Raw genomic sequence first — 13,525 nt, 5'->3', positions numbered from 1 at the left:
ATATTCACTCCTTCCACCTGTGCCTTCCACACCACCTTTACTAATCTTTCGTTACTCATTCTCTCCATGTGTCCAAACCATCCTAATACACTTTCATCAACCCTATCTCCTACCTCTCTTTCCACCCTTGTTCTCATCCTCACCACCTAATTTCTCACTCTATCTAGCCTAGTAACCCCTATCATACTTCTCAGGCATTTCATCTCAATCACATTCAAGCTCCTCCTCTCTTCCTCTTTTATGCTTCATGTTTCTGCCCCGTACAGTGCTGTTTGCACAATCACTCCTTCATATTACCTCCTTTTAGCATCCATTCCCAGATGTCTATTTATCATTACTTTTTAATCCCCCAGGGCATTGACTCACTTCTCTCAATCTACATTCTACCTCCATCTCCAATCGTCCCTTTCCTGCTTCTTTCGTAACAAAGCATCTAAAACTATCTACTTGCTCCAGTCTCTCTCCCTTAATACTCACTTCCACTCCGCTGCCACTTTCCGTGTACATCTCATCACCTTACTTTTGACCACATTTATCTTCAACTTTCTTCTTTCGCATACCTTCCCAAACTCTATCACTAACTTTCTCGATCCCTCTTCTGATCCTGCTACAAGCGCAGTGCCGTCAACAAACAACAACTGGCTTATTTCCAACTTTTTTTCATTTACTTTAACCACCTCCAATCCCTGATCCACCACCCTTGCATTCACCCCTCGCACTTGTCCATCCATGTAGAAATTGAACAGTCAAGCCGACATAGTACATCCCTGACGAAGTCCCACCTTTACCTCAAACCACTCACTCTCTTAATTTCTAATCCTAACACAAGCTATACTTCTCCCGTAGAAACTCTTGACTGTTCTTAACAGCTTTCCTACTATCCCATATATCTGCAATACTCCCCACAGTGCCTTCCTGTCTACCCTATCGTAAGCCTTTTCTAGATCTATAAAACCCCAAAAATCATCCTTACCTTTTCATATAGCTTTCTCACATATCTGTCTTACCACCCAACCAGTTCCTCACCAATTATTCCCTCTGTTCCTCTCCTAATGCTCTCAGTCAAGACCCTCCCAGAAGCCTTCCCAACTACACCAAGCTGATCCCTCTGAAGCAACTACACTTACAGTTGTCCCCTTTTACCTTGTAAAGTGGAACTATACAGGCGCTCCTCCAGTCCTTCAAAACTCTACCCTCTCTTAAGCAAACATTGAATAACCTCACCAGCCAGTCCACCATAACTCTACCTCCTTTTTTTCAGACATTCTGCATGGCATGCTTCCAACCCTGGTGTCCTACTTACTCCCATCATCTTAAAAGCTGCCTTCATTTCCTTTTTTATTTCTCTTCCATTTTTCTCACTCATCACAGACATTTTCTTAGCACTTCCCACTGCAACTACCTTTCTCTCCCCATCCTCCTTCACATTCAGCAACTCCCTAAAATACTCTGACCATCTTCCTCTTACTGCCGTCTCTTTCATTATCATTTCTCCATCTGCATCTCTCACGTTTTCTTCTCTACTTGATTCGTCTCTTCTTCCTCTTTTAATTTCTTTCCAAAACATCTTTTTACTACTTACAATTTTTTCTGTCATATTCTTACCCCATTTCACATCTGCTCTCCCTTTGCCTCTTTTATCTTATGCTTTACTTCTCTTCTTTTTACTTTGTTCCTCTCATATGATTCCCTCGTCCTAATTTGTAACCAATATATGAAAGCCTACTTCTTCTTTTCTACACCCTTCTTTGCTTCCTCATCCCACCATTCACTACTCTTCTTTCTATTTCCTCCCTTCCTCCTTGTTCTATACATTATCTTTGCACACTTTATGATTCCCTCCTTGAATCATCCCAATTCCTCCTCCATTCCTAGTTCTACTCTATCCTTCACTTGCTCCCACTCCTCTCTCAGCTTCTTCTTATACTCCCTCCTCTTTTCTATCTCTTTTAAGCAGTAGGCTCAAAGTACCTCCCTACCTTCTATCCTTTTCCTCTTTCTCCACTTATCCTCCACTCTCAACTTACCTTCCACCAAAAAATTATCTGATGTTCCACCACTCTCTCCCCTTAGAACATGTACATCCTTTACTCTTCCTACTTTACTCCTGGTTACCACTATACAGTCCATTAACACTATCTACCACCCTTGCATCCACCATCCTCTCCCATGTGTATTTATCCTTGACTTTCTTCATAAACACTGCATTTGCTATCATCAACTCCCTTTCGAGACACATCTCCACCATTAACTCTCCACTATAATTTTTCCTGGAACTCCATACTTCTCAATTACTCTGTCTATTGGTTCATTTGCTGCCCTAGTATCAAGGTCTCCCAATACCACTACATTGACATTTCTCCTAAATCCCTCTGTGCACTCATTTAAATCCAGCTAAAAAGCCTCCCTTTCCTCTACACTCTTCTCACTACGAGGCCCATATGCACTTACAAAAAAAAAACACATCTCATTTCCCAGCTCCACCTTCATTCACATTAACCTTGAAGAAACCTCCTTCTACTCCACTACATGCTTACCTATCTCTCAACTTATTAATATAGCCACCCCTTCTCTCCCACGTCCTCTCTTCGCTCTTGAGAACTTCCCAACTACACTTCGAAACTCACACTCCCCCCTCCTTTTCAACTTAGTTTCACTCAATGCCAACACATCCATATTTCTTCTCACAAACATACTGCCTATCTCTTCCCTTTTCCTCTCATCTCTAACACATCTACGCACACTAAAAAACCCAAACCTTAGGGTACTGCTTGGAAAACGCCTAGACCCTATTATGCCGTTACTTTTTTTTTTTTTCTTTTTTTTTTTTAAGGAATGTTCCCTTTGGGGCTACACGGAAGATGATTTTTTTTTTTCCCTCTTAGGACTCAATTGGGAAGACTTGGTGGCAGAATTATTTTCCCCCACCACATGGCTAGGCGAAAAAAGGAAATGAATATTCAGCGAAATAGTACAGGACACTAACAAAGAGTGGGGGATATCATAATAGAGGGACATTCGCAGTATATATATATATATATATATATATATATACATATATATACATATATACATATATATACATATATACATATATATACATATATACATATATATATACATATATATACATATATATACATATATATATACATATATATATGTATATATATATATATGTATCCTCTTCATAAAGCGGCTTCATAAAGAATATTCACAATGTTTCCTTTTCTTTATTGGTTCACAATTTCTTCTATGGTTCTACACTAAGTCAATCACCTCCTGGTTCTATATTACAATTGCACTCTATTATTCCTTGGTACGTATCATCGGACCGACTCCCCGTCCGAGCTCTGTCCATTCCCTTAAGAAGACCGGAAACTAGCTTATGAGGTACCACGCTCGTATAAACTTAAGAGTTTATGCGAGCGAGATTTAGTTCGTCACTTCTTATTATATCTTAGATTTATACTATATAATTTAGTCTAACAGCTAGACTATATATATATCCAGGGGAGGTTCGTCAGTATACGTAATAATGTGTTTATTACTGTGTGGTTACTTGTGTGATCGCGTGTGTTCGTGTGTGCGTGTTCGGTGGTAGTCTGGTCGCGGCTGCTTAGGGCAGCGAAATGAACAGGATGTCTTTGGCGCCTTATTGTCGGCCGGCTGGTGTGTGTGTGGGAGTGAGTGGAGGTGAGTGGGTTATATGACTGAGTGATATACTCACATGTATATGAGACGTATACATATCGTTCTCCCCCTGGGGTTAGGTGGCTCCCGGCACCTTAGGTTACATGGTTAACAAAAATCTCTATACATATGGTAATAGAGTGAAAAATGTTCAGAGACACAAAATCCTGGGTTGTTAAATGTGAAGATGGGGGGGGTGCTGAAGTGAATCTGATGGTCCCAAAGGGGCATCTTGAACTGTAAGTATGGGTATGCGATGTTGTGTCTCCGAAGAGTAACGTTGTGTCTCACCAGAGTATATGTTATATCCATTATCACACGAGAGATTACACCATATTTCGTATATCACTGGTAGGATTTTCTTTTCTAATGTTATATTGTTCACGTGATATGTCACTGTCATTGTTTGGAATCTCATTTTCTAACACTGTTCTATGGTCAGTTTGGTGTGTCACTTAGCATTTGTTTTATTTCACAGTATGTATGGTGTGTAATAAAAATTATTTTGATATTCAAGATATTGGGTGAGACACAAGAATACACTTAATCTAGGTTTACAGTAAGTCGGGAATGGGGTTGAGATGTTTTGGAAGATCTTATTTCGTGCAAAAGAATTTGGTTAATACCACAACTATAAAGAGGATGATTAAGATTGAGAGGGCTGTGGAAGTATAGGGCAGTTTTTGGCAATGAAGGTCGAGGGAGTCCATGTCAAGAGTAGTTGATTTATTCAGTAGATGTACCATGTCTATCTTACTTGGAAGGATGGTAGTGGGGACCTTAGGTATGGGTGGGTAGGGGTAGATTTCCGAAAGGGAGAGTCTCTTGATCGGGTCCATAGGTATGTTGCTAAGAATAAATTCTTGAAAGATAGTTGATGTTTAAGGTGGATAATTAATTATGTATTTCATTTTGGAGGATGAAGGTTATGTCTCAGTGAATGAGGATATGTTTATCTGACTCTCGCTAAGGTTATATTGGTCGGAAGGAAGTGGAGAAGTTTTATTAGATATGCGGAAGGGAGTTCTTATTGGAAATGGGCCATTTTAACCTCCACTGATAGATACATGACGTCCTGCATCTTCAGGGGCGAGAGCTAGAGTGCATGTTTAGTTTCGTCGACGCAGGGTCATGGGATGAGACTTATGCTTGGGTGAGTTATGTGTGAGTGCGGTAGGTGGGTTGTTGGTGGGAGGTGGGATTGGGTCGAGGTTGAGTTTGACCTTTCTCAGCTTCTCTCCATGTATGGTCACGGTTGTGTGATCGGAAGGATCCGTTAGTAGAAAAACATTGTTAGGGAGTGAGCTTGTGACTGTGAAGGGACCTAAGAACTTGGGTCTGAGTTTGTTAGTCCTGGTTGAGTCTTTGACCATGACAGTGTCACCAAGCGCTATGTCAAGTGGAGTTAACCGTTTGTGTTGTTTGGTCTTTGTCTTTTCTTGGGCTTCTTTGAGGTTTTCCTTGACTTGTTTGTAAATGGTTTGCATACCTCTTTTGATGCAGTGTGTGAGGTTGTCTAGGTTGTATAAGGGGGGGAGTTGAAGATTTGGTAGGGTAGGCGCATTGGCTGGCCAAAAATGATCTCATGTGGGGACATCTTTGTTGCGGAATTGACTGTGCTGTTGATACTGGCTTGTACCTGTGGTAGCCAATCTTCCCAACTGTCCATGAGATCGCTGACTAAAGGTCTGAGCACCTCTAGGACTTTGCGATTTGTTCGCTCAGTCAGACCATTTCCCTGTGGGTGGTATGCAGTGGCAAATGTTTGGTCAATGTTGTAGAGGTGTGCTATTTCGCGCATCACCTCATTTTTAAATTCTGATCCATTGTCAGATAACATTGTGTGTGGTATGTTGTATCTACAAAAGATATTGTTAACTAGGGCTTTGGCTACAGTCTCTGCTGTTTTGTCTTGGAGTGGTATTAGGATTGTGTATTTAGAGAAATATTCTACTGCTGTGAGTATATAATTGGAACCTTGATGGCTGGTTGGCATTTTGAGTAGATCAATGCCAAGTGTTTCCCATGGTTCAGCAGGGAGTTGTTTTGGGTCAGGGCCTCTGAATTGGTTGCAAGTGACACAAAAGTCAATATGCGTGGTTATGTCTCTTTTCATGTTTTGCCAGTAGTATGAGTGCCTAGCAGTGTTTAGTGTCTTATCTCTGCCTGAGTGGCCTCCCATTGCACTGTCGTGCAATATGTGTAGGACCTTGGGGACTGTGGCTCTGGGGATAACAGTAACCTCTCTGGTGTTAGTGGTTCTTCTTATGATTCCTTCGACCAATTTGTGTTCCTCTATAGGGACAGGTGGTCGGGACTGTAAGGGGGTTTGTGAAAGGAGATGTTGTTTTATTGGAGACCATATAGGGTCTCTGTCAGTTTCATCTCTAAGTTCTTGCATAGGTATGCATGTGGTTTGGGTTATAGGTGTGATGTGAGTTTGTCTGCTCAAGCAGTCTGCCACTACGTTAGCTTTCCCAGCTAAGTATACGATCTTGGGATCGTAATCAAGGAGAGTTGCTTTCCATCTAGCAACTCTCCCATGTAAGTTTTTGGAGTTAAAAAGATAGACTAGGGGTTGGTGGTCTGTTAGTATGGTAATCTTATAGCCTAAAATGAGGTATTTAAAGTGTTTTAGTGCCCATATGATTGCAAGTCCTTCTTTGTGTGTAGTTGAGTAGTTACTTTCAGCTTTATTGAGGACTCTACTTGCGTAGGCTATGGGGTGCTCTTTGCCATTGTCATCCTTCTGTTGTAGGACTGCGCCTATTCCTTTAGAGGAGGCGTCTGTGTAAAGGAAGAATTCTTTCTTCATGTCAGGGAAGGCTAGTACAGGGGGTGTGGTCAGAGAGTGTTTCAGTGTGTCGAACCTTTGTTGTTCTGTTTCTGACCATTGAAATGGTTCGCCTTTCCTTGTGAATTTGGTTAGGGGGGAAGCTATGTGTGCAAAATTGTAGATGAAGTGTCTATAGTATGAAGCTAGCCCTATGAAACTTCTCGTTTCAGTTGCGTTTCTGGGTATTGGGAAATTGTTTACTGTATCTATTTTATCTGTGGTGGTATGGATGCCTTGGCTATCTACCTTATGGCCTAGGAAGGTGAGTTCCGTCTGTAGGAATTTACACTTTCCTAGTTGGATTTTCAATCCTGAGTTTTTGAGTCTTTTTAGGACAATTTCTAGTGTATGAAGGTGGTCAGTTTGTGTGGGACTATAGATTATGAGGTCGTCTAAGTAGACGAATAATGAGACTCCTATCATGTCACTGAAAATGCGGGTCATCAACCCTTGTTGGGTTGAGGGGGCATTCTTAAGGCCAAAGGGCATACGTTCAAAATGGAAATGTTCTTTGTCAGTAGAGAATGCAGTTACGGGATTCGATTCATTTGTTAATTCCACTTGCCAGAAGGCAGACTTAAGGTCGATAGTGGAAAATACTGTATTCCCGTTGCCAATGCATTGTAGTACATCTTGCATGGCGGGGAGGGGGTGTGGGTCAGATTGAGTGACATTGTTGACTTTTCTAAAGTCCACAACAGGGCGTAAGGTTCCGTCTTTCTTAGGGATCAGGAAGAGGGGACTGTTCCAGGGACTGTCTGAGTGGGAAATTACGCCTTGGTGTATCATCTCTTGTACACTGTTATTGACTTGGGATTTCCTACTGTGAGGTATGTGGTAAGCGGGAGTGTAGGAAGGGGGGGTATTAGGGGGGATTTGGATGTGATGTTTGATTATATCACATTTGCCTAGTGGTTCACCTTCTAAGGCGATAGCTGATCTATTCCTTTGTAGGAGGGCCATTAGCTTGTGTAGAATATCTCTGTTGGCTGATGTTGTGATTTGGTCTGGATGGATAGGGGTAAGGGGTTGTGGTGGTCTTACAGTGTTGATGTGTTGTGGGAGTGGTTCCTGGATTGGGGAATTATGGAGATGGACTGAACAAATGTTTGTGTTCTTCCTGATTTTGCGATGTTGATCAGAGAGGTTTGTTAACATAGCTAGGGTGTGTTTATTTTCTGATATTATGTCCGAAGAGTGTTCAATTGAGATGTTGGGAAGTCTAGACGTTTCTGAGTCAATTATGACGTCCTGATGTCCGATTGCTCCGGGTATGGATAGTGGGACAGTCATGGAATGTCTAGGGGGAATGATGACTGTGTTAGACATCAATGCCTTTGAGGTGACATAAGGGGGTGGTCGGAAGGAATAGCTGTTAGTTGGAATTGGAGTATTTGAGGAAGGGAGACATGAGAGAGGTTGTGTGTCTGAGTCGGGTGTCTCAGGGACAGTTGGCTCATCATTCACATCTGAGAAGGAGATGTTATTTTTCTCTAGGTCTATAATAGTTTTCCATGTCCTCAATTATTTTAATCCTATTATACCTTGTTGATCGAGACTCCATTCGTCAGCTATGTGGAAAGGTGTGAAACCTACTTGGAAGTTGTTGACTTCTATATTTAAGTCTATGGTGTCGTGTAGAGAAATGGTGCTCCCTTCTATTAGGAGTCCTTCCATATTGGAAATTTGAATTTGGGGTGGGTCATTTAATGCTTCATAGAGTGCTCTGGGGATGATGTTCAGATTTGTTCCTGTATCTACCATCATGTCAACTGTGAGTTGATCTAGGGTCACTTTTAGGGTGACGTAGTTGTGGTGTGTGAGAGATGTTCCTATGGTGGTTTGGTGCGTGAGGCTGGTACGCGTTCCCCCAATCGGTGTTGAGTTGTGCGTGTCGTGTGGGAGGGAGCTGTTTGTTGAGGGGTGGTGAATGGTTTGTTAGTTCTCTGGTGAGGTTGTGGTTGTGATTTCTGTTGGTAACACTCTTCGTTGGAGTGAGTTGTTGTTTTGTGTAGGTTGCAGTATTTGTTTGGATGTGTTGGTGTAGGTAGGAGTGGAGGTTTGGAGGGGGGTGGAGCTTGTATGGTTTGATATTGCACTTTGCATTGCGCATCCGTATGGGAGGTAGTACCATGAACTGAGCAAGGGATGGGGTGGTGTTGTACCTGCGGGTATTGTTGTTGATGTGTTCGACACTGGGCATCGGTGTGGGAAATGGTTCCATGAACTGAGCAAGGGATAGGGTGGCGTGGTGCCTGTGTTTGCATTTGTTGTTTTTGTATGCAGTCTCTAGTGTTGTGACTGTTTGACAAATGGTAGGAACACCACTTAGAAGATTGTCCTTGATTGGTGGGAGGGGGCTGCTGTGACTGAAGGCTATTTAGTCTGGGGAGATAGTGGGGGGTGGATAGAGATACATTGCAAGCATTGGTGAAATCTAGGATATAGGTATAAGCTAGTGGGTTTCTAGTGTTTAGTTCCCTTTTGGAGGCTTCTTTTAAACACTTTGGAGGGAGTTGGGAGAGATAAAAACCTATCTCAAAGAACGTGAGTAAATGTTCAAAGGTCATGACCTTGTTACCGTATTGGTCAGTGTGAAGCCAAGGGCTGTTGTTCTCTAAGTCCTCTCTAACTTCTTTAATTTTGTTTGCTACAAAATCCATAATGTTCGGTTGTGTTTGAACTCTAGTGTTATTGAGGAAAGTGAGAAGGAATTGAATGTTGTTTGGTTGTTTGTTCTGAAAGACATTAAGGAGGTGGTGTTTATAATCTTGATATGTGATTCCACATGCAGCTAAACTGTCTAGCATACGTGCCTTTGAACGGAAAATGTCTGATGCCTCTATTTTCTGACGGCACAAATTAATTTGATCTAAGTCAGAGTAGTGATTGTTCTTGGAGAAAAAGAGATCACATGCTGTCAGAAAGTCAGTAATGGATAATCCACTATCTTGGGAAAAGGTTGGAATTTCTGTGAGAGGGGAAATGGTTTGATAGTTGTTAATTATTGTTGGTTGGGGTTGTTGGTAAGGATAATATTGTGGATTTGGAGGAAGGTTAGGTGGTGGTTGGTGGTGTGGTGTGGAGGTGTGTTGACCGGATGGGTTATGGGGAGAAGGAAAGGGGAAGTTTTGGTAGACATGGGGAGCGTGATGGAGGGGTTGGTACTGTGGGTGCACGGGAGGGGGAATTAGGGGTGTCGAGATATGGGGGTTGAACTGTTGACGGTTTATAGGAGGAGTAGCTTGAGCAAATGATGTGGTGGGAGGAATGGGTTGTTGTGGTTGAGAGGGGTTGAAGGGATCTTCTTGAGAGGGTTGGTTATAAAAGGGTAAGACATCATTATAATAATGAGCACTTATTGGAGTATTTGCCTTAGGAGCGGCGTTGTCAGAGTTATGTGAGTGGTCATGGTCTAAGGGTTGTGTGGGAATGTCAGCCTGTGGATTTATTTGTTGAGGGTCTGGTTCGTCTTTCCTATATTCTAATTCCTGAGGTGGATTTTCCTCTTGAGATTTAGAGAGGATGCTTTCTACCGCTTTCATGAATTTGCTTCTCGTTCCTGTCGCCATGTTAGTGGTTAACTATAGGTGGGGAATCTAAGTCGAATTGTTAAGTCAGAAAGATGTGGTACACATTACTTAAAGGGTGTATGTTAAGGTTAGCTAAGAGAAAAAATAGGGGGGATATAGGGTGTCAAGGGTTATACATTATGCTTATACATATATATATATGAAGTGGAATTACATGTGATTATATCAACAATTTATATAATGGACATAGAAATATATGGAATTGCTATTCGATAAGTTGTAGCACTGTGGTGAAGAAAGATAGTTGTAACTAAAATTTGAGTTTAAAATTGGAAATTACAAAATGCTTGTAACATGTTAGATTCTTCTAGTTAAACAATGTTAGGATTGTGGGGCTAGTGATATTGAGTGTTATACCATGGTACAAATGCAATAAAAAAATGTTATATATATAAAAGATATACAATGTAAAAGGGCATATATATTATTGGGAAGAAAAAAAATTGATATTGGCAAAAAATTATGTGATTATATTAGTTATTGAAATTTTGTTTGTTTTGTTTTTTAATATATTATTCTAAATAATAATTTGGGACAGTACAAGATAGAAGTATGCAAAAATGTTTTTAACTTACTTGTGTAACTTAATTATGTAACTTAGTTTTGTAATATGATATTTTTGTTTGAATTATTAAATCACTAGAGACTGAATTATTAATCAAAGAAAGAAAAAAATTGGAGTTTAACTATCGTTAGTTATTGGTTATATGTAGGTTTAAAGTGAATCTTACACTATTATATATTTAACAATAGAGTACCTTGATGGGTATGATTTAGATTAGGTATATATATCGATGTGTGGGCCGGTCCGTCAGGTGTGGCTGTGGCGGCCCGTAGATTTGTTTGTCCTTACGTACGACGTGATTGGGTGTGTGCAATCACCGCTGGGTGGTAAGGCTTGCGGGGGGGGGGGTTGCCTCATTGACGTGCTCGTAAAAAAAGGAGATAAGGCAGTATCAGGGGTTGGTTGGTTTTGATTGGTTATTAGTTGTTATCTTTAATGTCTAGAATTGTGAAAGGTTGGTATAGTAATTACCTTGGTTAGTAGTGGGTCGATAATTAGGAGTCGGTGATGATGACGTACTGGTGGTGCAATTGAGATATCTTCTTGGAGGGGTGGTTATAACTTGGTGTTCTTGGTAGGGGGGTACCGTGTTGAGGTGTTGCTGCCACCAGGTGGTTTGAAATGTAAATTTCACCACCGTATTGAAGACTTCTCGGAGGGTGCGGTTGGTGTTGGATTATGGAGTTGGGTACTTGTGTGTGTCGAGAACTCTGGTATTCTTTCTTCTGGTAGGCGTGGCTGACGATTTCATTCAGGTTTCTTCTTCGGAGATGTGGGAATGAAGACCGCTGCCGCCATTTTATGTATCCTCTTTATAAGGCGGCTTCATAAAGAATATTCACAATGTTTCCTTTTCTTTATTGGTTCACAATTTCTTCTATGGTTCTACACTAAGTCAATCACCTCCTGGTTCTATATTACAATTGCACTCTATTATTCCTTGGTACGTATCATCGGACCGACTCCCCGTCCGAGCTCTGTCCATTCCCTTAAGAAGGCCGGAAACTAGCTTATGAGGTACCACGCTCGTATAAACTTAAAAGTTTATGCGAGCGAGATTTAGTTCGTCACTTCTTATTATATCTTAGATTTATACTATATAATTTAGTCTAACAGCTAGACTATATATATATCCAGGGGAGGTTCGTCAGTATACGTAATAATGTGTTTATTACTGTGTGGTTACTTGTGTGATCGCGTGTGTTCGTGTGTGCGTGTTCGGTGGTAGTCTGGTCGCGGCTGCTTAGGTCAGCGAAATGAACAGGATGTCTTTGGCGCCTTATTGTCGGCCGGCTGGTGTGTGTGTGGGAGTGAGTGGAGGTGAGTGGGTTATATGACTGAGTGATATGCTCACATGTATATGAGACGTATACATATATATATGTATATACATATACATATATACATATACATATATATATATACATATATACATATATATATATACATGCATATATACATATATATACATATACATATATATACATATACATATATATATATACATATATATATGTATATATATATGTTTATATATGTATATATATATATGAATGTATGTATATATAGGTATATATACTGTCATTACCAACCGTAAATCGAATGAGACTTCCAAATCTCCCGCCTGCTGCGATCGAAGTTTTGAAGCCGTCTCATCACCCCAACGTTGCTCATATGTATGATAACGTGCGCCATACGTTCGGCTTCGAAGCATGACCATGAATCGATAAGCCACGCCCTCGTCGATTATATAAAGGTCACCGGCCCCAAGCCGACCCTCTCGCTTGTCTACAACCCCCCTTGTGGACTTCACCTTCCTGGTCTCACCCCTTCGACGCTGTTGATCGTTACATGTGTGATTTCGCAAGTATTAGTGTAAACCATTGTCTTGGACATAATCCTTTGTTTGCTTATTGTATGTATTTTACTAGAAATGTATATTTGTATTAGATTCCTCAGAATACTGTGCATGTATGTTTGTAAATGTAAAAACAGTAAATCTTTTCTTTCTTTTGTCATAAATATAGATTATTTAAGTGTTGTGTAGACTTTCATATGAACCAACCCTCCGTATAACCTTGCTTACATCCCATTCTTATATGAGTTGTTAATCGGAACGTACCGTAATCTACCTATAATCTCTATACGTTCCACTTTGTTACGGGCTTGCTCCCGAACTGGAATTCGACTTACCCCTAGACTCGAAATTAGTTACATACATTCCTTCAACTTAGTCCAAACCTAGCAAGCCCATGACAATTGGGGGATTGCCAAGGGATGGTAAATTATATTTAGGTGATATAAATTAGCGACCCGTAGGTAATATCGAAGTTTGTTAACCACTTAACGTCAATTCTCAGTAACACGTACGATTGCCATTTTGGTTCATTACTATCATACACTCGCTATCAATGAACTATTTACATATGTTCTATTTATGTTTAAAATACCAATATTACATTAGGTTAGATGATAGTATGTAAAACAATAAGGTGTCGATTATTCGAAGTGTGAGACCCTGACATTCATTTGTCCAACATTTTCAATCGGTTCTAAAGGAGAATCTCTATTTATCAAGTTCGCAGTAACTCACCCAAATAATTTCCGGTATTCAGCTACCAATCATTCCCGAGTTAACAAGCGACCTTTCAAGCTACTCTCTTGCTATAGATTTCGTCAAACCATCGTTATGACCCAGTTATAGTGACCTTTTCCTCAGTATCTGTGCTTAGGAGATTCATACTTTCCCCCCACAGCTTCTAAAGTTAACTATACCTGCACAGTAAGCCATGTATTCTAAGATTCAAAACATTAGTTAGCCATATTCTGCTACAGCGA

The sequence above is a fragment of the Oratosquilla oratoria genome, chromosome 35 (genome assembly GCF_046742065.1).
Source record: "Oratosquilla oratoria isolate Oo_2021 chromosome 35, ASM4674206v1, whole genome shotgun sequence".
Taxonomy (NCBI): Eukaryota; Metazoa; Arthropoda; class Malacostraca; order Stomatopoda; family Squillidae; genus Oratosquilla; species Oratosquilla oratoria.
This window is presented reverse-complemented; position numbering follows the sequence as displayed.